Here is a 25,745-nt window from a genome sequence, read left to right on the forward strand (position 1 = left end):
TCTACTCACCGCTGGTCACAGATCCAGCCAGATCCTCTCCGCTGGGGAAGGTGAGAAGATGCAACGTTCACGCGGTCGTCCTCGGCGACGGCTCTTACCCACTGCCCACTACTAGGAAAAGGGCCGTAGCTAATATGGACATTAATGGCGCACCTGTATCTGGTGCGCCACTGCTATATAGCAGTGGCGCACCAGATACAGGTGCGCCATTAGTGTCCTCATTACTAATGGCGCACCAGACACACGGTGCGCCATTACTAGCAAATTTTATTTTTTTATTTTTCCAAAACTATTAATGGCGCACCAGGGCACAGTGCGCCATTACTACTTTTAACTAGTAATGGCGCACCACACGCTCTGTGCGCCACTATTAACATGTTTTTTACTTTTTTTTCAAAACAAGTAATGACGCACCTGTGTGAAGTGCGCCATTACTAGTTCAAACTAGTAATGGCGCACCACAACCACGGTGCGCCACTACTAACAATTTTTTTTTTGCAAAACTAGTAATGGCGCACCCCTAACTGGTGCGCCATTAGTAACCAGGGTTACTAATGGCGCATTTCTAGGTGGTGCGCCATTAGCAACCTGAGACCAGCTAGATATTTTGGACAGCCACCTACCACACTCACTTTCCCCACTTCATTCTCTCCACCTCCTCCTCCAAGCTTGTCTCGGCTGCCTCCTCCTCCTCACCTCATTTGCACCATAGATTCACCCAAATTAAGTGGTTAAATTACCTTTTTTGATAGGTAAGTAAGGGGAAAGATTTCTTTATGTTGTAGATCTACTTTTTTCTCCCTCCAACAATGTGCACATGCACTTTTTATGGCCTAGCTAGATCTACGTATGTTTGTGGTGTTGCATATGTTTGTGGTGTTGCATATATGTTTGTGTTTGCAGGTACCAGTATTTGAAATGCGATAGTTGCCAATATTTTGCCGGAATCTTGATTCATTTCCGTTTCGGCGAGAATTTGGCACTATGCATTCTTTTTTGTCCTATTTTTAGGCAAAGTCATGCCAAATTTTTTCTTGGTTCTAAAATATCCTTTTGCTCTACCCCGCAGGCGACCATGGTCCGCACGATGACTGAAGGCATCGTGAATAGGTTTTTGAGCTCCGCGAAGGCCGAGATGCTTCAAAGAACAAGACGGAGATAAGATGTCCGTGTCGAAGATGCAAGCTGAAGAGCCTTATTGCGGACCCGGATTCCGGGCAGGTGCGGGACCACCTGCTCTTGCGTGGTTTCATGGATGGCTATCTGTGGCAAGGTGATGAAGATGACTATGAAGTCATCCATGGGGGTCGGGCAAGAAATGAGGAAGGGCAGCAAGACAACCAGCGCGGCGAGGGCGGGCGAGAAGACGAAGAATCTCCAGGACATGATCACGACGGTGATGCAGTACACAGTCATCATGTAGAAGATGCCGGACATGATGATGAGGAAGATCAAGACGAAGGACATGATCATGAAGATGAAGATGCCGGAGCAGACGACGATGGACCATCGATGGGCTGGGTGCAGGACCCTCATATTCAAGAGCTGCTTCTCAAGCAGACGGATAACGCAAGAGCTGCCGCCCGAGAGAAAGCCAAGCTGGATCAACTGGAGATAGACGCGGTTACTCCATTGTATGAAGGATGCAGGCCCGAGGATACCCGCCTGAAAGTAACACTCATGGCTCTAGAGATCAAGGTAAAACACAAAATGACCGATGCATGCTTCGACGAGAACATGTCATTCTGGCACGAACATCTTCCCAAGGGGAACAAGTGCCCAACCAGTTTCGAGGAGGCGAAGAAAATCATTTCTGGATTTACCGCACGTGAAATACCATGTGTGCATGAACAATTGCATCATTTATCGGGACGAGCACGCGGAGTCTACCACATGTCCGGTGTGCGGCGTCACTCGATACAAGAAGAGGAAGAAAGCTCCTCGAAAAGTGGTGTGGTACTTTCCGATCACTCCTCGTCTGTAGCGGTATTTCGCGGACCCTAAGCTAGCAAAGCTCCTGCGTTGGCACGCAGATAGGGAGGAGAAGAAGCGAGAAGATGATGGAAATGATCCGGAGATAAATAAAAAAGACAAGATGCTGAGTCACCCTAAGGATGCGAGCCAGTGGCAAGCGTTGAACTTCGAACACCCGGAATTTGGGGATGATCCAAGGAACATCATGCTGAGCGCGAGCACCGATGGAGTCAATCCGTTTGGCAGCCAGAGAAGCACACATAGCTCCTGGCCTGTGTTTGTGTGGATGTACAACCTTCCCCCCTGGTTGTGGATGAAGAGGAAGTACATTCACATGAGTATGCTAATTGAAGGGCCGAAACAACCAGGGAACGACATCAATCTGTATCTGGGGCTGCTGAAAGAGGAGCTAGACATGCTGTGGAAAACGCCAGCCAATACGTGGGACGCCGCAGAGAAAGAATATTTCCCTATGAGAGCCGCACTGCTCACGACAGTGCACGACTATCTTGGTTACGGATATCTCGCGGGGCAGGTGGTCCACGGATTTTCTGGATGCGTCAGGTGCATGGATGACACAACATATCGCCAGCTAGATAGAGATCCCGGGTCTTCAAAAACCGTGTTCATGGGACATCGAAGGTGGCTTCGCGATGATGACCCATGGAGAAAACACAAGGATCTGTTCGATGGTGAAACCGAACCCCGAAGACGCCCACGTACGAGGAGCGGTGAGGAAATAGACGAGCTGTTGAAAAATTGGAAAGATTGCCCACTGTCGGGAAAGAAGCGAAAGGCGCCATAGCCGCTGCTGAAGGTATGGAAAACGAGGTCTGTTTTCTGGGACTTGCCGTACTGGAAGATCCTCCGTGTGCCTCACAGCCTTGATGTCATGCATATCACGAAGAACGTGTGCGAGAGTCTGCTTGGTACCCTGCTCAACATGCCAGAGAGGACCAAAGATGGGCCGAAAGCAAGGGCAAACTTGAAATCAATGGGCATCAGGGAGGAGCTTCACGCTAATGATGATGATGATGAGGCAAAGCAGGACACAAAAACTCGTCGCAAATGCAAAAAGGCCAAGAAGACCGGAAATGACTACCCTCCCGCATGCTTCACTCTAAGTCAGGAGGAGATCGAGCAGTTTTTCACCTGCCTCGTAGGAGTAAAACTTCCTTACGGTTACGCGGGGAAGATAAGCAGATACCTAGACTCAGCGAAGCAGAAGTTCAGCGGGATGAAGTCTCATGACTGTCACGTGCTGTTGATGCAGATACTTCCAGTTGCAATCCGTGGGATCATGGACGCGCACGTCCATGAAACACTATTTGGCCTATGCAACTTTTTCGACGTCATCTCTCGGAAGTCGGTTGGCGTGAGGCAACTCAGAAGTCTACAGGAAGAGATCGTGGTGATACTATGCGAGCTTGAGATGTACTTCCCGCCCGCATTCTTCGATGTTATGGTGCATCTGCTGGTCCATATCGTGGAGGATATCATCCAACTCGGGCCGACGTTCCTGCACAGCATGATGCCGTTCGAAAGGATGAATGGTGTCATCAAAGGATACGTTCGCAACATGTCACGTCCAGAGGGAAGCACAGCCAGGGGCTTTCTAATCGAAGAGTGCATCTCCTACTGCACGAATTATCTAGGCATCGAGAACCCCGTTGGTGTGCCCGTCAACAGGCACCTCGGCAGGCTCGCTGGATAGGGTCACCGCGATGGTCACCGTGAAATGCATGTCGACTTCAAGGGTTGCCGCGAAATGCATGTCGACTTCGAGGGTCGACTCACCGCGATGGCTGCAGGCATGGATGGCGGGCGGCCAACAGGGGCTGCCCCCAATTCCCAGGTTTACGGGCAGCAACTCGCGCAACGCGCCAGCAGCGCCATTGGTGTCTCCAGCGAAGGCGGCATTGGTGTCTCCCGCGGCGGCGCCATTGGTGTCTCCGGCGGAGGCGGCATTGGTGTCTCCCGCGGCGGCGCCGGCATTGCAGCTTAATGCACCCGGGTGTGGGAAGAATACACTGGTCGGCACCTCGGCAGCAAGCGGCCCCTCCGTCAATTGCGCGCCTGCCGTTGGCGGTGCCTCGACATTAGCCGAGCTCGACGCCATCACGGTAACTAATTAAGCCTCTCGGCCGATGACTTCATCTCCTTGCCTTTGACTGGGCATCCCTGACGCCCAACATGTTTTCGCAGGGCGCCGCCGACGTTCCGTGCACTCTCCTGCACTTCATGAACGACGAGTTGGTCGATGTCGCCAAGGGCATAATCGTTCAACCGGGCAGCCGCATGTTCCACGGTAATCAGATGCCACCCGCCGTTTATAGGGTTCAACTGGTTCGGGTGCTGCCGGGCTTCGACGACATATTACCTCTGTATCGACCCCATGGGGCCGACGAAGATGATGTGATGACCCTCAGCGCCTGCATTAGCTGGCCCATGCTTTGGCCGAAGAGCCAGATTCGTTTGGGGGTGGGGGACACCACCCCACAGACAACACCGCCAGTCGTGCCGGCGCCAAGCCATGGCAAGACCCCCGCAATGCTACTGGACATGCCGGACATGCATATGGCACAGGATCCGGACATGCATATGGCACAGGATCCGGAGGACGAAGACGACGACGGTACATTTACCAACGTCGATAAGTACTTCAACGAACATGGGTACGGTGACGAATTCTTGGGGCCTCCTTCTCAAGAACCCAACCCTGCAAAAGACGATCTAGCTGGTACCGCGGAGAAACCCAATTGCAACAGGCGTCGTCTGGCGTTCAATTCTCAGGAGACACCTCCAGCTGCCGCCTTCACCGAGCCTCAGATAGCCGAGGTGCAAAATATTATCAGCCCCAACACACTCAAGAAGGCGGTCTCTGAGCAGAACTCGATCCCATTACAGTAGAAGAAGAAGGGACGGAAAAGAAAGACTAACAAGGGTGCGAGCCAGCCAGCACCGAGTACGATCCGTGCTCAGGACGGGCCACCTTCACCTAAGGATATCTCGAGGAGGGTGCATGTGGCGGGTAGGCCGACGCTACTGACTAATCTGCTCAATGCTGCAACCGGTGCTATGCGGAGTCTGCATGATGGTGTTCTTTCTTTGGAGAAGCAGCGTCTCTCCGAGAATGATGTGGCATACCCGGTTTTCGTGGCCAAGGTGCCAGAGGGCAAGGGCTTTGTGGATAGCGCCATCGGGGGTACGATCGTCCTGCGGTTTGATGACATCTTTGCTATGTTTAACCTTCATCCGCTGCACTACACCTTCGTTCGGCTATTTTCGCTGAGTATGGAGATGCGGATCATTAGAGACAAGACCCCGGACATCGTGATAGTTGACCCCTTCTACATGCGTGCCAAGATCTTGGGCAGCGCTGGGGACCGGCAAGTCGCGAGTTCATACCTCGAAGGCGTCATTTTGGCAAACCCAGATAAGGATAACTTCCTCGTGCCTTACTTTCCAGAGTAAGTCATCCCCTCACCGCCCCGTAACATATGATTTCTTAGATTCCGATCATTCTTTTTTTTCTAACATTCCGTGTTTTGTGCAGTGACACACATTGCACACTCATCCTCTTAAGCCCAAAATATTCCATGGCCACGTATTTCGACTCGGACCGTCAGTCGAAGAAAGACTACACAAATATCAAGAAAGTTCTTGATGATGTTCTCCCCGGCTACGCCAGATCTGGAGGCATCTTCAGCAGGCCAGTTCATTGGTACGACAAGCACGTGTTCACCCATAATACGATGTTCCCCTGCGTCAAGCAGCCGCCTGGCGGTCAGAAGGATGCCTACTACGCCCTCCATCACATGCGGGCGATCGTACGGGACCATAATCACCTTGTGGTACCAAATAATCTCAAAGATTGGGCCACACACTTGTCGGCAATCCAGGACGCGGACATCAGACAAGAATTCTTTCGCACCCAGTCGGAGTTTGCGGAAATCATCCATCAAGATGTCCTTCGTACCTCGGGGCAGTTCTACCTCAGATATCAACCGTCCAACAGTGAGATAGAAACAACGCTACATATGCAGGCTGACAACGCCCGTGATTTCATGACCATCGCGACAGACGGCGGCTTCATCCATGCTCCGGTCCCTGAGTCGAGTCGAAAGTAGTGATGCTATGTAGTTCTGAAATATCGATTAGCTCATGTTGTAATTAAACTTTAATGAACTTGTATGTCTCTTTGGTTTGGACAGTCGCTCAACTTATATGTAATCGATGCTATTTATTAGTAGGACCATGAATCATGCTATTAATGTCTTGCTTTTCTCTTCCAATCCTTTTGTTACATACTTATATATTGCTTATGTATTGTCTATGAATTGCTACTAACGTTTTGTTTGGCTAGTGCATAGAGATGCCGTCGTATGTCGTGTACAAGGGTAAGGTCCCCGGAGTCTACGTCGACTGGGAGGAGTGTCGGAGACAGGTTCACCGTTTCAGCGGTAACAGTTACAAAGGGTACACCACTAGGGCGGAGGCGGAAGCTAGATACGCGCGCTATCTAGCGGGAGAGAGGAGGGAGCGAAGGAGGAACCGGATGAAGACCAGTTTCATTGCGATGATGCTAATCGTGATGACCGCAACTCTCTTCTATGTGATGGTAGTTTAGATGATCGATATCGACTTGTAATGTGGAGACAAACTCGCTACTCGCGGTCTCGAGACTTGTAATGTTCTAACTTTGTTCAGTCTTTTGAATTCGGAGACTAATATGATGAATTGTATTCGGAGACTAATCTTCTATTGTATTCGATAAATCTGCTATTTTTATGTTGTGTTGTCTATATTCTGTGCAGTAATATATTTTGTAACCTGTGCAAATATCAGAAAAGAAAAAAATCCTAATATTCATACTAGTGGCGCACCACACAGCACTTTAGTGGCGCACTGCAATAAACACACTAGTGGCGCACTATCTAGTAGTGCGCCATTAGTAACCGAGAGCACAAGGTAAATATGGCCCCCTGGGAGGCATAGTAATGGCGCACCAGGGGACATACTAATGGCGCACTTCCTGGTGCGCCACTACTGTCTGGTATACTAATGGCGCACCAGGGGTGCACCATTAGTATTAGTTACTAATGGCGCACCAGGGGTGCACCATTAGTATTAGTTACTAATGGCGTGATGATAGTGGCACACCTGTAGTGCGCCATTAATGGCCAAAACAGGCGCGCCACTAACAGACCTTTTCCTAGTAGTGGCCGGCACGTCCCGATCAGCGTGCCTTGCCGTTCTCTCCCAAGCATCGCTGGCGAGGGAGGGCCTCCCGCCCCTTCTTCCTCGTTGCCGTAGTGTGGGCAGATCCGGCCTCCCGCCGCCCACCTAGCGACATCCCGGCGACCCTCGGGTATAACTTCCTTCGAAACTGGCCTTGCTCTACTTCCCGAGCTCCTGACGTCCCTGCATTTGTATCTTTTACTATTTCTCAGGCCCTCTCGTAGATAGGATCGATCGGCTGTTCGAAAACCACCTAATTTTTTACTGTCAAGAGGTAAAACTAGTTCATGCACTGGAATCTAGTAGTACTTGGTTCAAACAAGGAAGAAAGGGGTGGGGGTGGGGGAAGATTTGTTACCTGTAGGACTTGGTCGAAAAGGAAATAATGGGGGCGAAAAGTAGCATAGACTAGCTATCCAACTGGTCTCTAGGTCTAATAGGGAAATAAAGGGAACGCAGTACAAACTCAATATAAACCCGATCTATTGGTTGAAAAAGGAAAGAAAGTGGGGACTGGGGGACAAGTTAACAGAGTAAGTCCAGCACTAGATTTGCTAGCCTCACACAGTATAAGGTGACTATATACCGAACAAAAATGGGACCAACCGAGATATCCTCTTCTGATGTTTGTTGCCCCGAGCCGCTCTTATGTAATGCCACTGGTAAAATGTAGCAGTCGCACTGTTAAAAGTAAGGACACGTTAAACCAATGTTGTTTTCAATGTAATGCCTCCAGTAATATGAATCAATGGCACTTTTTTTCATGTCCTGCTAAATTTCCCATTAAGATAAGTTGCTTCTTTTCGTTAGAGATGCAACTGTCCTGGTCCGCCTACTCTCCCGTGCCCAAATACCGACTCTGTAGCAGCTGTTAATGTAATGTTGCTGGTAAAATGAAGCAATGGCACCATTAAAGTAATGTCGTATTTAACGGTTGTCATAGTTAATCCTAATGCCCACACTAATATCTAGCAATGCTGCTAGAAATTGTTATTGTCCTTGTACGATTGCCATTCAGATAAGGAACATGCTTTTTTTTCATTTGATGCATCTTTCATCACTTGTTAGTCACCCTCCTTTCCACCTTTTTTTGTGCAAACAGAGATATACATTTCACGCTTGATCTTAGTTGAACTGCACAAATGAGATCCAAATTATAGTTGAACATTCCAGGAGCTTCACGACCAACCTTGATGTTGCTCAATTTATTGCAACTAATGAAGAAGAAGCTCTGTGGGTTTCGTTTTTTGATGGAAATGGAACCGGGGCTGGAGCCCTTTTCTTAAAAAAAAAGAAGAAGAAGCTGCTAGCTCATGGGACATTGCTTCATTTTAGGTGAACTGCACCAAAAGGTCCCATGAATTGAATCATCCATGTTGGTGACTGGTGTCATCCCTTCTACGATGGCGTTGACTGCAGATATGGTTCCCATCACGATGTATCTTCCTTTTTGGTCTGACCGTTTGCCAAAGATCCTGCATGTTGATCCTGCTCTTGTGCTACTGTTTTGGCACTGCCATGATGAAGCAGTAATGTTATTATTTTGCACCTTAATCTAGTGGCACTATTAATTTGAGGCAATGTTTTGGCACCGCTAGTGCCACTGTTTTTTTATATCGAAAGAGGGGGTTCCCTCCGATTTCATTAAAGAAACCCAACCATAGAGAACCATTATCCGACAACATCTCAGTGTAAATGGGTAGTTATGCAACTACTACTAGAACGGACTGAGTACTAGCAGGAGACAAGTTCGCCACATAAGCTAGGTAGGTAGGGGGCGCAGCACCAGCTCGACCAAGTTTGGATTACAACCCAAATGCTACCACAGAAACATCAGGGGGAAGGTAGGGACTGAAAGAGCCAGCTTCAGCATCCCAGTCTAAGCACCCCCGGCCTTCATCCTTGCGACGCACGGTACACCTTGTTTGCCACCTGCTCGACCCTAGTGTCACTGATAAAATGAAGTAATAATACAGTTAAAATAGAGTGAGTGTCCTCTCTATCATTTCATTTCCAATGTAGATAAAGAAAGTGCTTCTCTTTGTTAATGTATGTTTCGTCAACTAGTCCCATTGTTAATGTTTAAGCGTTTCTGCAAACTGGGGTGCTTAATTTTAGTTGATCTGCACAAAAATAGAGATTTGAATGTCTCAAGGCCCCTCCTTGTACTACCGCTGTACACTGATGTTCATCACTGGCAGAAGGTGTATCGGGGAGACTTGGGATGATTTCCAGTATGAGGCGTGGCGTACCGTATGAGGCGTCGCAGGGTCCATCTCGCCCTCGCAGCATGGCATACTATGATACTATCACAATATTTTCTTCTATTTATTTTGCGTGTTTCATCAACTAGTGCCACTATAATGTAATCATGCTTTTTCATTATCTGTGCAAACAGGGTTATTCAGCTGCATTTTGGTGGAACTGCACAAATGTACGGATGGAACCGACATATATGCAGAGTGCGAGGTGTGCCAAGTAAAAATTACCGACACCAACCATGCTCCATGCACTCATTGGCATCCACCACCACCAGTGGGATGTGTGGAGCTCTCTGTGGATGGATCTTTCTCGGCAGCAAATCCTCTAACCAAATACTAGTAGCTTATATTGGCAGTTTTCTAGGGAGTACTCTTTTCTGAAAGAAGCACCAATCTATTTTTCTTTATTTGTACACAGTGTCACAACTTTGACCCAAAGGCCCAGAGCTATTTAAGGGTGATTGGCGTAGTACTCGGAGACTGATTGTAACCATGATTTTCATTAGCTGTCACACTGATTGTAAGCATGAGTAGGTGGAAGATTAGGTTAGTGCGAAGCTTACCTTAAACCCTACCGCCGCCGTTGAAATGAGGCGAGCGTCGAGCGAACCGTGGAGAACGGCGGGGAAGCGACGTCGCGCCATCCGGCCTCCTCTTGCGGTGGGAGAACGAATACTCCTGTGGCGAGATGGTGGTTTTGGAATGGAAATGATGGAGAGGAGAGGAGGTGGTTTTGCAATGGAGAAGAGGGCGAGGCGACACGGTGGTTTTGGAATGGAGATGATGGAGAGGAGAGGAGGTGGTTTTGCAATGGAGAAGAGGGAGAGGCAAGACGGTGGTTTTTGAATGGAGATGATGGAGAGGAGAGGAGGTGGTTTTGCAATGGAGAAGAGGGAGAGGAGCGTGCGGCAGCGATTTAGGATTGGACGAGAGGGCCGGCGCGCTGTGACTGGATCAAAATCAAAATCAATTTACCCTTCAATTAAGAAAGCGACCCCACATTAACTAGTCTCCCTTTTATTCTGGGTCATAATTGACCATGATTTTCGCAAATAAAATATATGTTATACGTTGCAAAAATAATATAATTTGAAAGTACATTCAGATACGAACCAAACGATACAATTTTTGGTGACATGCATTCACATTTTGCTTGTCAGATACAGTACGTGGTCAAACTTTGATCCAAAATACGCAAAACAAAAAAAATACTTCAAAGACTAGCGCCGCTCTTCTGCTCTTAAACCACCGCCGCTCATCTCCTGTTCCAATCTAAATCTAGCGCCGCTCCTCTCCTCTTCCATTTCAAAACCACCGCCCCTCCTCTCCTGGTCCAATCCAAAACCAGTGAGCTCCTCTCCCGTTCTAATCCAAAACCAGCGCTGCTCCTCTCCTCTTCCATTCAAAAACCTCCGCCGGCGAGTGAAGGTGCTGTGGAGAAGTAGATCGATGGAGGAGTACAACCGATACGTGAGAATCGCAGACGGCGACCCTGTGAAGCTAGCTAGGATGTTGGAGATACAGTCTTGGTTTGACAACAAGGACCAACTAGCAGTGACGGCGACATCCATGGCCAAATATCTGCAATAGAGCGAAAAGGCGGCGATACTCCCGGTGGGAGTCGCGCGGGAGTACATAGAGCTGCTCCTCTGGTCCATGGAGCAAACAGATTCACCGAATCCGATCATGAGGGAGCGGTGGTGGGAGTATCGATCCCAGATGGAGCATCCACCAGAGATTGAAGGATCGAGCATCTACAGGGTGCCGTTTGTGAGGGTGTCATGCCAGAGTGAGCCGGTGGAGTCTTCGTCGACTGAACCCAACTGCAAGAGGAGAAAAACAGTTGGCCCGACGACGCTTCCCCGCCACCCTCTCCCTCGCCGTTCACATCGTCTCACGGGGCGGCTGTCTGCCGCCGAGGAATAGGAGGGATTGCCCTGCCCCCAGCCCAATAGTCGGGCAGGTTGTGAATTGTCAGGAGGAGCTTAGGGTTGTTAGTATTTGCAGGTTGTGAATTGTGTTTTGTGTTGTGTATTTTGAGAGTACTTTCATATATGAATGTCTTTTGAATTTCAGATTTGCAGTATTGAGCATATGAAGTATTTTATGAATTCTAGAGATCTATTTTTAGCACTTAAAAAAATGTAGTTTCATAGGAGTATAAAAGTGCAGACAATGTGATTCTCAGAGAAGAAACTGCAAGTTTCAGTTTTAGATAAGAAACTCCAAGTTCAGTTTCATATAAGAAACTGCAACTTTTAGAGGCAGAGCATTTATATTAACACGGCCTTTTCAAACAGTGTTAACATCATGTTGGAAGTTTTATTCATGGTTGAAACTGGAACTACCAGCCAGTTAACATCATGCTGATCAACATTCATGCATAGCACATCTTCATATGATGCACAGTCAAAAAGATATGCTATTTTCAAAATTCCCACACAATGTCGAGTGTGCGAAAAACAGAGAAAACGAGGGACGAAGTTTTGGCAAGTGTTGGACGTGGTGTGCGTAGATGACAATTGGGACCCACATGTCAATAAAGGCAGAGGCAAAAAATTTGGAGATATTTTCTCTGCACAGGTAGAATCGAACCCGGGCGGAACAGCTGTCGGGTAGTGTCACTCAAGCACTAGGCTAGTTCAGTTGTTTCGTTACTAATAAGGCACTTCCTCAGGTGGTCGGATCTCCTCATGTGCCTTTGTGCGCTTGCCGCGACGCCGTTGTCTGCTGTTGTGAACATGCTGAACAAACGAGAGGAATCTAGAGAGGACTGTACGTGGAGAGGCGGACAGTCGGGACCCACCAGGTCTATGGCCGTACGCAAGCAAGTGCCTCATCAAAAAAATACTTCCTCCTAATGCTATACTGATGTTGAGGCCCACGGGTTTGTCAACATAGTTACATTTTTTTAGGTGCTTCAACGTAGTTACTATAGGAGATAAATTCACAACGAAGCCGGGGAGCTCGCAGGTATCATTTATGATCACCAGGGCAGCAAGTATCAGCTGGGTTTTGGGCTGCCCCGTCTAGGCTTTCTTTTTTAACATGCGCAGCCCACGACCTCGGATGGGAGGTCCATAGGCCTGTTTGTATTTTCTTGAGGGCTGTCATGTATCGACCGGCCTATGGACCTCCCATCCGAGGTTTTATTTTTCCCAAAACATCGGCAACCCAATTTATGTATTTTTTTTGAAGAAAACGCAGAGGTCTGTTCTATTTTTCTATATAAGAATAGGAACGCCTGGTCCAACTTATGTTTCCCTTCTAACTATATTATATATATTTAAATTATTTTATATGTTATTATATATTATTGTTATTGTCATCATATATTTAATAGATACTTACATATGTAAGAAAACAATATCCCACATCTTATTAACTTATAAAAATAATTTCTTAACAATAAAATCCTGGATTTTTTTGGCAACGAAAATCCTGGTGATTGTGTACAAAAGCTTGGTAAGATTGATGGACCGATGTAATAATAAATCACTTATTATTTAAATATATATATATAACAAAATGCTCAGCCCCTGTTTATTTTTTGATAACATTGCTCCGCCCACCCCAACATTATAATTAGAATCAGCCCAGCAAAATCATGTATTTCGAGAAAGTGCAAATGGCCTGTAATTTTTTAGGAAAACATAAATGGGCCGCATGGACGCTACATTATTTGTTCACCCAGCCCAGCTAATGGACTTCAATTCAAAAAAAGAAGATCAAATTGACTGTAAATTCTACCCCGCAAAAAAAGACTGTAAGTTCTGAAAAAATGGGTTGAATACGTGCCACATTTTTGGAGGCTAAAATGTGGGCCAATAGGTCGAAGCCAATGCAAATCATTGTCAACTTAGTCAACAAATGATTCTGACATCGTTGGCCGTTGGATTTAGATCCAACGACCGGCATCCATCTTCAATCTCTCGTCTTCTTCCTCCAGCGCCGTCGGGACCACCTGCTCCCGCCTCCTGCTGCTAGCAGCTCTACTTAGCACGATTCGCTGTGAAGCGCTACTCCACCGTTGGCCAGGCCATCCCTCCACCCCTCCACACCTCCTGTTCTTCTCCACCGACTGCCGAACCACACCGCACCAGAACCAGTGAACCCTCGTACACCTCTCCGTCTGCGACTCTACTCCCGCGTCTTTCCATCTCCGGCTCGTTGCTGTCCGGGGCCTCGCCATCGTCCACCACCTTGGATGCGTTCGGCGCGGAGTGGTCAACATGGTAACCGAACGACACCATCGGTAGTAGACTGTGCGTGGAGAGGCTGACAGCTGGGTCTACGGCCGCACGCAAGGAAATGCCTCCTTATTACATGCAAAATGATGATTCCTCCACCTGACAGCTGGGACCCACCGGAAGGGCCTCTGTATTTCGTGAAAAAAACGTTCCCACCGCTGACAGGTCGGACCCACCAGCTATATCTTCGCACGCAAGGAAGTGCCTCCTTATTACGCACAAAAAAATGAATACCCCCTTGCTAGCTGGGACCCACAATAGTGGGAGGCTCTGGTGCTCTCGGCGCGGCGTAGTCAACATGGTTAAGGAACGGCTTCCATCGGACATGGACTGTACGTGGAGAGGCTGACAGCTGGGTCCACGGCCGCAGCAAGGAAGTGCCATAATGATTCCTCCACCTGACAGCAGGGACCCACCGGACGGGCAACCGTATTTCGCGAAAAAAACGTTTCCCCCCGACTGTTGGGACCTACCAGCGACATCTTCGCACGCAAGGTAGTGTGTCCTGGCAAAAAAACGATTCGCCCCCTGACTGCTGGGACCCACCAGCTACATCTTCGCACGCAAGGAAGTGCGTCCGGGCAAAAAAACGATTCGCCCCCCTGACTGCTGGGACCCACCAGCTATATCTTCGCACGCAAGGAAGTGCCTGACAGTCGGGACCCACCTGGTCGAAGCGTACGTAGTGTTGTTATTCTGGTCGCGAACGTGTACGTACATACTGGTCGATGTAGAGGCGCGCACGTAGCATGTACACGTACGTACAACGGCAGTGTGCAAGAAACAAAATACGGCCGCGTACGTACATATGGGCTGGGTCTCGAACGCCTACTCGCGCATACGTACGACCAGGGATCGTGTACATGGCTGGGTCAGAATGGAGAAACTGCGTCGTCGTCGTGTTCATGGGGAGCCAACCGGCTGGGTCGGAACGGAATGCGTCGTCGTGTTAATCGGGAGGGCTTGGACGGAACAACCGATGGAAACTAGGCCTGGCGTACCGCAGAACGGAGGAAACGGCCTTGTGTTCGACCGGCCACGTGCGAAACGGGATCCTGTTCATCGGGAGGGGTCTGGCGTACCGCAAAATGGAGGAAACGGACCTCCTACGGTCGAAACAGGGGTCCTGTTGATCAGGAGGGGTGTGGCACTGCAAAATGGAAGAAACGGACTTGTGTTGGAGCGTTACGGTTGAAACGAGGGTCCTGTTCATCGGGAGGGGTGTGGCGTACTGCAAAACGGGACTCCATAGGATACTGTTCTTCTCCACCGTCGACCCCCTCCAGCCTCCACGAGCTACTGTTCATCCACCGTCGACCTCCTCCAGCCTCCACCTGCAGCTATTCATCCACGGGCTCCTGTTCATCTAGGCTCCACCGCGCGCTACTCCACCGGCTACTGTTCAACCAGCCCTCTCCACGGGCTGCTGTTCAACCACCCCTTAATGGGTTACTGTTCATCCAGCCCTCCACCGTCTACTGTTCATCCAGCCCTCCACGGGGTGGTCCTGTTCATCCAGCCCTCCACGGGGTCCTGTTCATCCAGCCCCAACCGGCTCGATCGATCAGGGTCCTGTTCATCCAGAGGCAACACCACGGGGTCCTATTCATCCACCCCCACCGGGAACTGTTCATCCAACCCCCCCCCTCCCAGCAGCGCTCACTGTTCATCCAGAGACAGCATCGATCAGCTTCAATTAGCAGCAGTAGCGAAGGAATCGCTCGATCGGGTTCATTTAACAGCCATCGATTGATTGCTCGTGTTCAGTAACGCGTAGCCTGCAGTGCAATCGCTCGGGTTCAGTTAGAGCCCAACGCGTCGCACCCACGCGCGTGCGTGTACGAGAGAAACGCGCATCACTCGGCCCCGACCACCCACCGTAACCGGGAACACCATGATATTTTCCTCGCCCTCGCTTCTACCACGGTTTTTTCCGTCATGGAGGGCCCAAAGAATGACATGCAGCTGCGTCTCCAGCCTGCCCAGGACAAAAAGCCCATTTTCTGCCATGATTTTTTGTCATAGAAGTAGGAGCCCACCACATCCATGATGATACCGGGTTTTGTCACAATTATCGTCATAGAAGTGTCACAAGTATGACAGAAAAAAATTCGTTCGGCCCAAAATGTCACGGATGTGTCTTTTTTTGTAGTGATCATAGATTGCAACATATCTAATAAAGTACGGTTACGATGTTCGGACACACCATTACGCTGTGGTGTTCCAGGTGGCGTGAGTTGCGAAACTATTCCGCATTGTTTCAAATGAAGACCAAACTTGTAACTCAAATATTCTCCTCCACGATCAGATCGTAGAAACTTTATTTTCTTGTTACGATGATTTTCCACTTCACTCTGAAATTATTTGAACTTTTGAAATGTTTCAGACTTATGTTTCATCAAGTAGATATACCCATATCTGCTCAAATCATCTGTGAAGGTCAGAAAATAACGATACCTGCCGCGAGCCTCAACACTCATTGGACTGCATACATCAGTATGTATTATTTCCAACAAGTCTGTTGCTCGCTCCATTGTTCCGGAGAACGGAGTCTTAGTCATCTTGCACATGAGGCATGGTTCGCAAGCATCAACTGATTCATAATCAAGTGATTCCAAAAGCCCATCAATATGGATTTTCTTCATGCGCTTTACACCAATATGACCTAAATGGCAGTGCCACAAATAAGTTGCACTATCATTATCAACTCTGCATCTTTTGGCTTCAATATTATGAATATGTGTATCACTACGATCGAGATCCAACAAATCATTTTCATTGGGTGTATGACCATAGAAGGTTTTATTCATGTAAACAGAACAACAATTATTCTCTAACTTAAATGAATAACCGTATTGCAATAAACATGATCAAATCATATTCATGCTCAGCGCAAACACCAAATAACACTTATTTAGGTTCAACACTAATCCCGAAAGTATAGGGAGTGTGCGATGATGATCATATCAATCTTGGAACTATTTCCAACACACATCGTCACCTCGCCCTCAACTAGTTTATGTTCATTCTACAACTCCCGTTTCGAGTTACTACTCTTAGCAACTGAACCAATATCAAATGTCGAGGGGTTGCCATAAACACTAGTAAAGTACACGTCAATAACATGTATATCCAATATACCTTTGTTCACTTTGCCATCCTTCTTATCTGCCAAGTATCTAGGGCAGTTCCACTTCCAGTGACCATTTCCTTTGAAGTAGAAGCACTCAGTTTCAGGCTTGGGTCTAGCTTTGGGCTTCTTCATGGGAGCAGCAACTTGCTTGCCGTTCTTTTTGAAGTTCCCCTTCTTCCCTTTGCCCTTTTCTTGAAACTGGTGATCATATCAACCATCAACACTTGATGCTTTTCTTGATTTCCACCTTCGTCGATTTCAGCATCACGAAGAGCTTGGGAATCGTAACCGTTATCCCTTGCATATTATAGTTCATCACGAAGTCCTAGTAACTTGGTGATAGTGACTAGAGAACTCTGTCAATCACTATCTTATTTGGAAGATTAACTCCCACTTGATTCAAGTGATTGTAGTACTCAGACATTCTGAGCACATGCTCACTAGCTGAGCTATTCTCCTCCATCTTATAGGCAAAGTACTTGTCAAAGGTCTCATACCTTTCGACATGGGCATGAGTCTGAAATACTAATTTCAACTCTTGAAACATCTCATATGCTCCAGGGCGTTTCAAAAACGTCTTTGAAGCCCCGATTCTAAGCCGTGAAGCATGGTGCACTAAACTATCAACTAGTCATCATATCGAGCTTGCCAAACGTTCATAACGTCTGCTCCTGCACTCGGTCTGTCACCTAGCGGCGCATCAAGGACATAATTCTTCTGTGCAACAATGAGGATAATCCTCAGATCACGGATCCAATCCGCATCATTGCTACTAACATCTTTCAACTTAGTTTTCTCTAGGAACATATCAAAAATAAAACAGGGGAGCTAAACGCGAGCTATTGATCTACAACATAGATATGCTAATACTACCAGGAATGAGTTCATGATAAATTAAAGTTCAATTAATCATACTACTTAAGAACTCCCACTTAGATAGACATCCCTCTAATCATGTAAGTGATCATGTGCTCCATATCAACTAAACCATGTCCGATCATCACGTGAGATGGAGTAGTTTTCAATGGTGAACATCACTATGTTGATCATATCTTCTATATGATTCACGCTCGACCTTGCGGTCTCGAGTGTTCCGAGGCCATATCTGCATATGCTAGGCTCGTCAAGTTTAACCCGAGTATTTCTGCGTGTGCAAAACTGGCTCGCACCCGTTGTATATGAGCGTAGAGCTTATCACACCCGATCATCACGTGGTGTCTCAGCACGACGAACTTTGGCAATGGTGTATACTTAGGGAGAACACTTGTACCTTGAAATTTTGTGAGAGATCATCTTATAATGCTACCATCAATCAAAGCAGAATAAGATGCATAAAAGATAAACATCACATTCAATCAATATAAGTGATATGATATGGCCATCATCATCTTGTGCCTTTGATCTCCATCTCCAAAGCACCGTCATGATCACCATCGTCACCGGCGCGACACCTTGATCTCCATCGTAGCATCATTGTCGTCTCGCCAACTATTGCTTCTACGACTATCGCTACCGCTTAATGATAAAGTAAAGCAATTACATGGCGATTGCATTTCATACAATAAAGCGACAACCATATGGCTCCTGCCAGTGGCCGATAACTTCGTTACAAAACATGATCATCTCATACGATAAAATTTAGCATCATGTCTTGACCATATCACATCACAGCATGCCCTGCAAAAACAAGTTAGACGTCCTCTACTTTATTGTTGCAAATTTTACGTGGCTGCTACCGGCTGAGCAAGAACCGTTCTTACCTACGCATCAAAACCACAACGATATTTCGTCAAGTAAGTGATGTTTTAACCTTCACAAGGACCGGGCGTAGCCACACTCGATTCAACTAAAGTTGGAGAAACTGACACCCGCCAGCCACCTGTGTGCGAAGCACGTCGGTAGAACCAGTCTCGCATAAGCGTACGTGTAATGTCGGTCCGGGCTGCTTCATCCAACAATACCGCTGAATCAAAGTATGACATGCTGGTAAGCAGTATGACTAGTATCGCCCACAAATCACTTGTGTTCTACTCGTGCATATAACATCTACGCATAAACTTGGCTCTGATACCACTGTTGGGGAACGTAGTAATTTCAAAAAAATTCCTACGCACATGCAAGATCATGGTGATGCATAGCAACGAGAGGGGAGAGTGTTGTCCACGTACCCTCGTAGACCAAAAGCGGAAGCGTTATGACAACACGGTTGATGTAGTCGTACGTCTTCATGATCGACCGATCCTAGTACCGAATGTACGGCACCTCCACGATCTGCAAACGTTCAGCTCGGTGACGTCGCATGAACTCACGATCTAGTCGAGCTTCAATGACACTATCATCAGGAAGATTAACTCCCAGTTGAATCAAGTGATTATTATACCCCGGACATTTTGAGTATATGTTCACTGACAGAACTGTTCTCCTCCATCTTGCAGCTATAGAACTTATTGGAGACTTCATATCTCTCAATCCGGGCATTTGCTTGAAATATTAACTTCAACTCCTGGAACATCTCATATGCTCCATGACGGTCAAAACGTCGTTGAAGTACCGGTTCTAAGCCGTAAAGCATGGCACACTGAACTATCGAGTAGTCATCAGCTTTGCTCTGCCAGACGTTCATAGCATCCGGCGTTGCTCCTGCAGCAGGTTTGGCACCTAGCGGTGCTTCCAGGATGTAATTCTTCTGTGCAGCAATGAGGATAATCCAAGTTACGGACCCAGTCCATGTAGTTGCTACCATCATCTTTCAACTTAGCTTTCTCTAGGAACGCTTAAAATTCAATGGAACAACAGCACGGGCCATCTATCTACAACAACATAGACATGCAAAATACTATCAGGTACTTAGTTCATGATAAATTAAAGTTCAATTAATCATATTACTAAAGAACTCCCACTTAGATAGACATCCCTCTAATCATCAGTGATCACGTGATCCATATCAACTAAACCATGTCTGATCATCACGTGAGATGGAGTAGTTTTCAATGGTGAACATCACTATGTTGATCATATCTATTATATGATTCACGCTCGACCTTTCGGTCTCAGTGTTCCGAGGCCATATCTGCATATGCTAGGCTCGTCAAGTTTAACCCGAGTATTCTGCATGTGCAAAACTGGCTTGCACCCGTTGTATGTGAACGTAGAGCTTATCACACCCGATCATCACGTGGTGTCTCGGCACGACCAACTTTCGCAACGGTGCATACTCAGGGAGAACACTTGTACCTTGAAATTTTGTGAGAGATCATCTTATAATGCTACCATCGATCTAAGCAAAATAATATGCATAAAAGATAAACATCACATGCAATCAATCTAAGTGATATGATATGGCCATCATCATCTTGTGCCTTTTATCTCCATCTCCAAAGCACCGCCATGATCACCATCGTCACCGGCGCGACACCTTGATCTCCATCGTAGCATTGTTGTCGTCTCGCAACCTATTGCTTCTACGACTATCGCTACCGCTTAATGATAAAGTAAAGCAATTACATGGCGATTGCATTTCATACAATAAAGCGACAACCATATGGCTCCTGCCAGTGGCCGATAACTTCGTTACAAAACATGATCATCTCATACGATAAAATTTAGCATCATGTCTTGACCATATCACATCACAGCATGCCCTGCAAAAACAAGTTAGACGTCCTCTACTTTGTTGTTGCAAATTTTACGTGGCTGCTACGGGCTGAGCAAGAACCGTTCTTACCTACGCATCAAAACCACAACGATATTTCGTCAAGTAAGTGTTGTTTTAAACTTCACAAGGACCGGGCGTAGCCACACTCGATTCAACTAAAGTTGGAGAAACTGACACCCGCCAGCCACCTATGTGTGAAGCACGTCGGTAGAACCAGTCTCGCGTAAGCGTACGCGTAATGTCGGTCCGGGCTGCTTCATCCAACAATACCGCCGAATCAAAGTATGACATGCTGGTAAGCAGTATGACTAGTATCGCCCATAAATCACTTGTGTTCTACTCGTGCATATAACATCTACGCATAAACTTGGCTCTGATACCACTGTTGGGGAACGTAGTAATTTCAAAAAAATTCCTACGCACACGCAAGATCATGGTGATGCATAGCAACGAGAGGGGAGAGTGTTGTCCACGTACCCTCGTAGACCAAAAGCGGAAGCGTTATGACAATGCGGTTGATGTAGTCGTACGTCTTCATGATCGACCGATCCTAGTACCGAACGTACGGCACCTCCGCGATCTGCACATGTTCAGCTCGGTGACGTCGCACAAACTCACGATCTAGTCGAGCTTCGAGGGAGAGCTTCGTTAGCACGACGGCGTGATGACGGTGATGATGAAGTTACCGGCGCAGGGCTTCGCCTAAGCACTACGACGATATGACCGAGGTGGATTATGGTGGAGGGGGCACCGCACACGGCTAAGAGATCAATGATCAACTTGTGTCTATGGGGTTCCCCCCTCCCCCGTATATAAAGGAGTGGAGGGGGGAGGAGTCCGGCCTCCAAGGCGCGCCCCAAGGGGAGTCCTACTCCTACCGGGAGTAGGATTCCACCCCTTCCATGAGTAGGAGTAGGAGGGAAGGAAGGAGGAGAGAGGGGGAAGGAAAAAGGGGGGCGCCGCCCCCCTCCTAGTCCAATTCGGACTAGAGGGGGAGGGGGCGCGCGGCCTGCCCTGGCCGCCCCTCCCTCTCTCCACTAAGGCCCATGAGGCCCATTACACTCCCCAGGGGGTTTCGGTAACCCCCCGATACTCCGGTATTCGTCCAAGCTCACTCGGAACCTCTTCCGGTGTCCAAACGTAGTCATCCAATATATCGATCTTTATGTCTCGGTCATTTCGAGACTCCTCTTCATGTCCGCGATCATATCCGGAACGCCGAACTACCTTTGGTACATCAAAACACATAAACTCATACTATCGATCGTCACCGAACGTTAAGCGTGAGGACCCTACGGGTTTGAGAACTATGTAGACATGACCGAGACACGTCTCCGATCAATAACCAATAGCGGAACCTGGATGCTTATATTGGCTCCCACATATTCTACAAAGATCTTTATCGGTCAAACCGCATAACAACAGACGTTGTTCTCTTTGTCATCGGTATGTTACTTGCCCGAGATTCGATCGTCGGTATCTCAATACCTAGTTCAATCTCGTTACCGGCAAGTCTCTTTACTCGTTCCGTAATGCATCATCCCACAACTAACTCATTAGTCACATTGCTTCCAAGGCTTATAGTGATGTGCATTACCGAGAGGGCCCAGAGGTACCTCTCCGACAATCGGAGTGACAAATCCTAATCTCGATCTATGGCAACTCAACAAGTACCATTGGAGACACCTGTAGAGCACCTTTATAATCACCCAGTTACGTTGTGACGTTTGGTAGCACACAAAGTGTTCCTCCGATATTCGGGAGTTGCATAATCTCATAGTCATAGGAACATGTATAAGTCATGAAGAAAGCAATAGCAATATACTAAACAATCAAGTGCTAAGCTAACGGAATGGGTCAAGTCAATCACATCATTCTCTAATGATGTGATCCCGTTAATCAAATGACAACTCATGTCTATGGCTAGGAAACTTAACCATCTTTGATTCAACGAGCTAATCAAGTAGAGGCATACTAGTGACACTCTGTTTGTCTATGTATTCACACATGTACTTAGTTTCCGGTTAGTACAATTCTAGCATGAATAATAAACAATTTTCATGATATAAGGAAATATAAATAACATTTTGTTATTGCCTCTAGGGCATATTTCCTTCAGGCAACAACAGTGGTTCTATGTCACAGAGCCCCGTGACACTACCTGGGCCGCGGCTCCCGAATTCAAGTCCGGGCCCCCACTGCGGCTTACCTCCTGGCTAAACAAGGGCCTGGACTGGGCGTCGTCGGACGAGGTGACAGCGCTACAGACGCGCATCAAGAGCATGGTGGACAAGAACATCAAGCTTGTCAATGTGATCCAGGTGATGCTTTTTCGCCGGATCCTTCCCTGCCAAAGCCGGGCTTGTCATTTGTGGGAGTTCGATCCGGCCAAGCACCAGACCTTGCAACAGTTCTTCGGTGCCACGCACGAAGGTATCTAAACGTGCTTTTCAAGGCCAATCAGTCTTGGTCGAAGACGACCGAAGATCGCGGCTATAACCTGACTTATCCTGCCAGTTCGGTAAGTTCCTCATATTTCAAGGTGTATCCTCTACCTATGCATTCAAGGAAGATGTCTAAGCTTCTCCATTTGTCTTTTCAGGGCTGGATAAAGCAGGCGGAGCGAATCTAGTGTCCGGCTCGCTGCCCGAAAACCCAGCTATCCCACTTCTGACGAAGTTGCTGGTTCCGGCGCCCTACAAGGCGCCGGAGAATAAGGCCAAGAAGAAGGGCCAGGAGACAAGAAGCGGCATCCGCCGTAAAGGCACTTCAGACGCAACGTCCGAAGATGCCAAAAACCACTCCTCCCCCACCGAGAACGACGAGGAGGAGGAAAGCAATTCTCCCCCTGAGGGGGGAAGGAAGGAAAGGGCGACCTCCACGGATCTGGAGGCAGAGGCGGAGGCGTCCAAGAAAGGGAGGGTCTCCTTTGCGGACAATTCCGAATCGGACACCGATAGCAGCCCTGAGTGGCGTCAGCCGGATCGTAAGTACTCAAAGGCACTTATGCACATATATATCTGCTACCTCTTGAGCACTGCGTTGGTTTTCCCTTGAAGAGGAAAGGGTGATGCAGCAAAGTAGCGTAAGTATTTCCCTCAGTTTTTGAGAACCAAGGTATCAATCCAGTAGGAGGTTACACACGAGTCCCTCGCACCTACACAAACAAATAAATCCTCGCAACCAACGCGATAAGGGGTTGTCAATCCCTACACGGTCACTTACGAGAGTGAGATCTGATAGATATGATAAGATGATGTTTTTGGTATTTTTGTGATAAAGATGCAAAGTAAAATAAAAGGCAACGGAAATAGCTAAGTGTTGGAAGATTAATATGATGGAAAATAGACCCGGGGGCCATAGGTTTCACTAGTGGCTTCTCTCGAGAGCATAAGTATTTACGGTGGGTGAACAAATTACTGTTGAGCAATTAACATAATTGAGCATAGTTATGAGAATATCTAGGCATGATCATGTATATAGGCATCACGTCCGAAACAAGTAGACCGACTCCTGCCTGCATCTACTACTATTACTCCACACATCGACCGCTATCCAGCATGCATCTAGAGTATTAAGTTCATAAGAACAGAGTAACGCCTTAAACAAGATGACATGATGTAGAGGGATAAATTCATGCAATATGATAAAAAAAAACCCATCTTGTTATCCTCGATGGCAACAATACAATACGTGCCTTGCTTCCCCTACTGTCACTGGGAAAGGACACCGCAAGATTGAACCCAAAGCTAAGCACTTCTCCCATTACAGGAAAGATCAATCTAGTAGGCCAAACCAAACTGATAATTCGAAGAGACTTGCAAAGATAACCAATCATACATAAAAGAATTCAGAAGATTCAAATATTGTTCATAGATAAACTTGATCATAAACCCACAATTCATCGATCTCAACAAACACACCGCAAAATAAGATTACATCGAATAGATCTCCACAAGAGAGGGGGAGAACATTGTATTGAGATCCAAAAAGAGAGAAGAAGCCATCTAGCTAATAACTATGGACCCGAAGGACTAAGGTAAACTACTCACACTTCATCGGAGAGGCTATGCTGTTGATGTAGAAGCCCTCCGTGATCGATGCCCCCTCCGGCGGAGCTCCGGAACAGGCCCCAAGATGGGATCTCATGGGTACAGAAGGTTGCGGCGGTGGAATTAGGTTTTTGGCTCCGTCTCTGATCGTTTGGGGGTACGTAGGTATATATAGGAGGAAGGAGTACGTCGGTGGAGCAACATGGGGCCCACGAGGGTGGAGGGCGTGCCCTGGGGGGTAGGCGCGCCCCCTACCTCGTGGCTTCCTGGTATCCTTCTTGACGTAGGGTCCAAGTCCTATGGATCACGTTCGTTCCGAAAATCACATTCCCGAAGGTTTCATTCCGTTTGGACTCCGTTTGATATTCTTTTTCTGCGAAACTCTGAAATAGGCAAAAAACAACAATTCTGGGCTGGGCCTCCGGTTAATAGGTTAGTCCCAAAAATAATATAAAAGTGTATAACAAAGCCCAATAATGTCCAAAACAGAAGATAATATAGCATGGAGCAATCAAAAATTATAGATACGTTGGAGACGTATCAAGCATCCCCAAGCTTAATTCCTGCTCGTCCTCGAGTAGGTAAATGATAAAAACAGAATTTTTGATGTGGAATGCTACTTGGCATAATTTCAATGTAATTCTTCTTAATTGTGGTATGAATATTCAGATCCGAAAGATTCAAGATAAAAGTTCATATTGACATAAAAGTAACAATATTTCAAGCATACCAACTAAGCAATTATGTCCTCTCAAAATAACATGGCCAAAGAAAGTTCATCCCTACAAAATCATATAGTTTTAGTCATGCTCCATTTTTGTCACACAAGAATGCTCGCATCATGCACAACCCCGATGACAAGCCAAGTAATTGTTTCATACTTTAGTAATCTCAAACTTTTTCAACCTTCACGCAATACATGAGCGTGAGCCATGGATATAGCACTATGGGTGGAATAGAATATGATGATGGGGGTTATGTGGAGAAGACAAAAATGGAGAAAGTCTCACATCAACGAGGCTAATCAATGAGCTATGGAGATGCCCATCGATTAATGTTAATGCAAGGAGTAGGGATTGCCATGCAACGGATGCACTAGAGCTAAAAATATATGAAAGCTCAACAAAAGAAACTAAGTGGGTGTGCATCCAACTTGCTTGCTCACGAAGACCTAGGGCA

Source organism: Aegilops tauschii, chromosome 2 (assembly GCF_002575655.3).
Source record: "Aegilops tauschii subsp. strangulata cultivar AL8/78 chromosome 2, Aet v6.0, whole genome shotgun sequence".
Taxonomy (NCBI): domain Eukaryota; kingdom Viridiplantae; phylum Streptophyta; class Magnoliopsida; order Poales; family Poaceae; genus Aegilops; species Aegilops tauschii.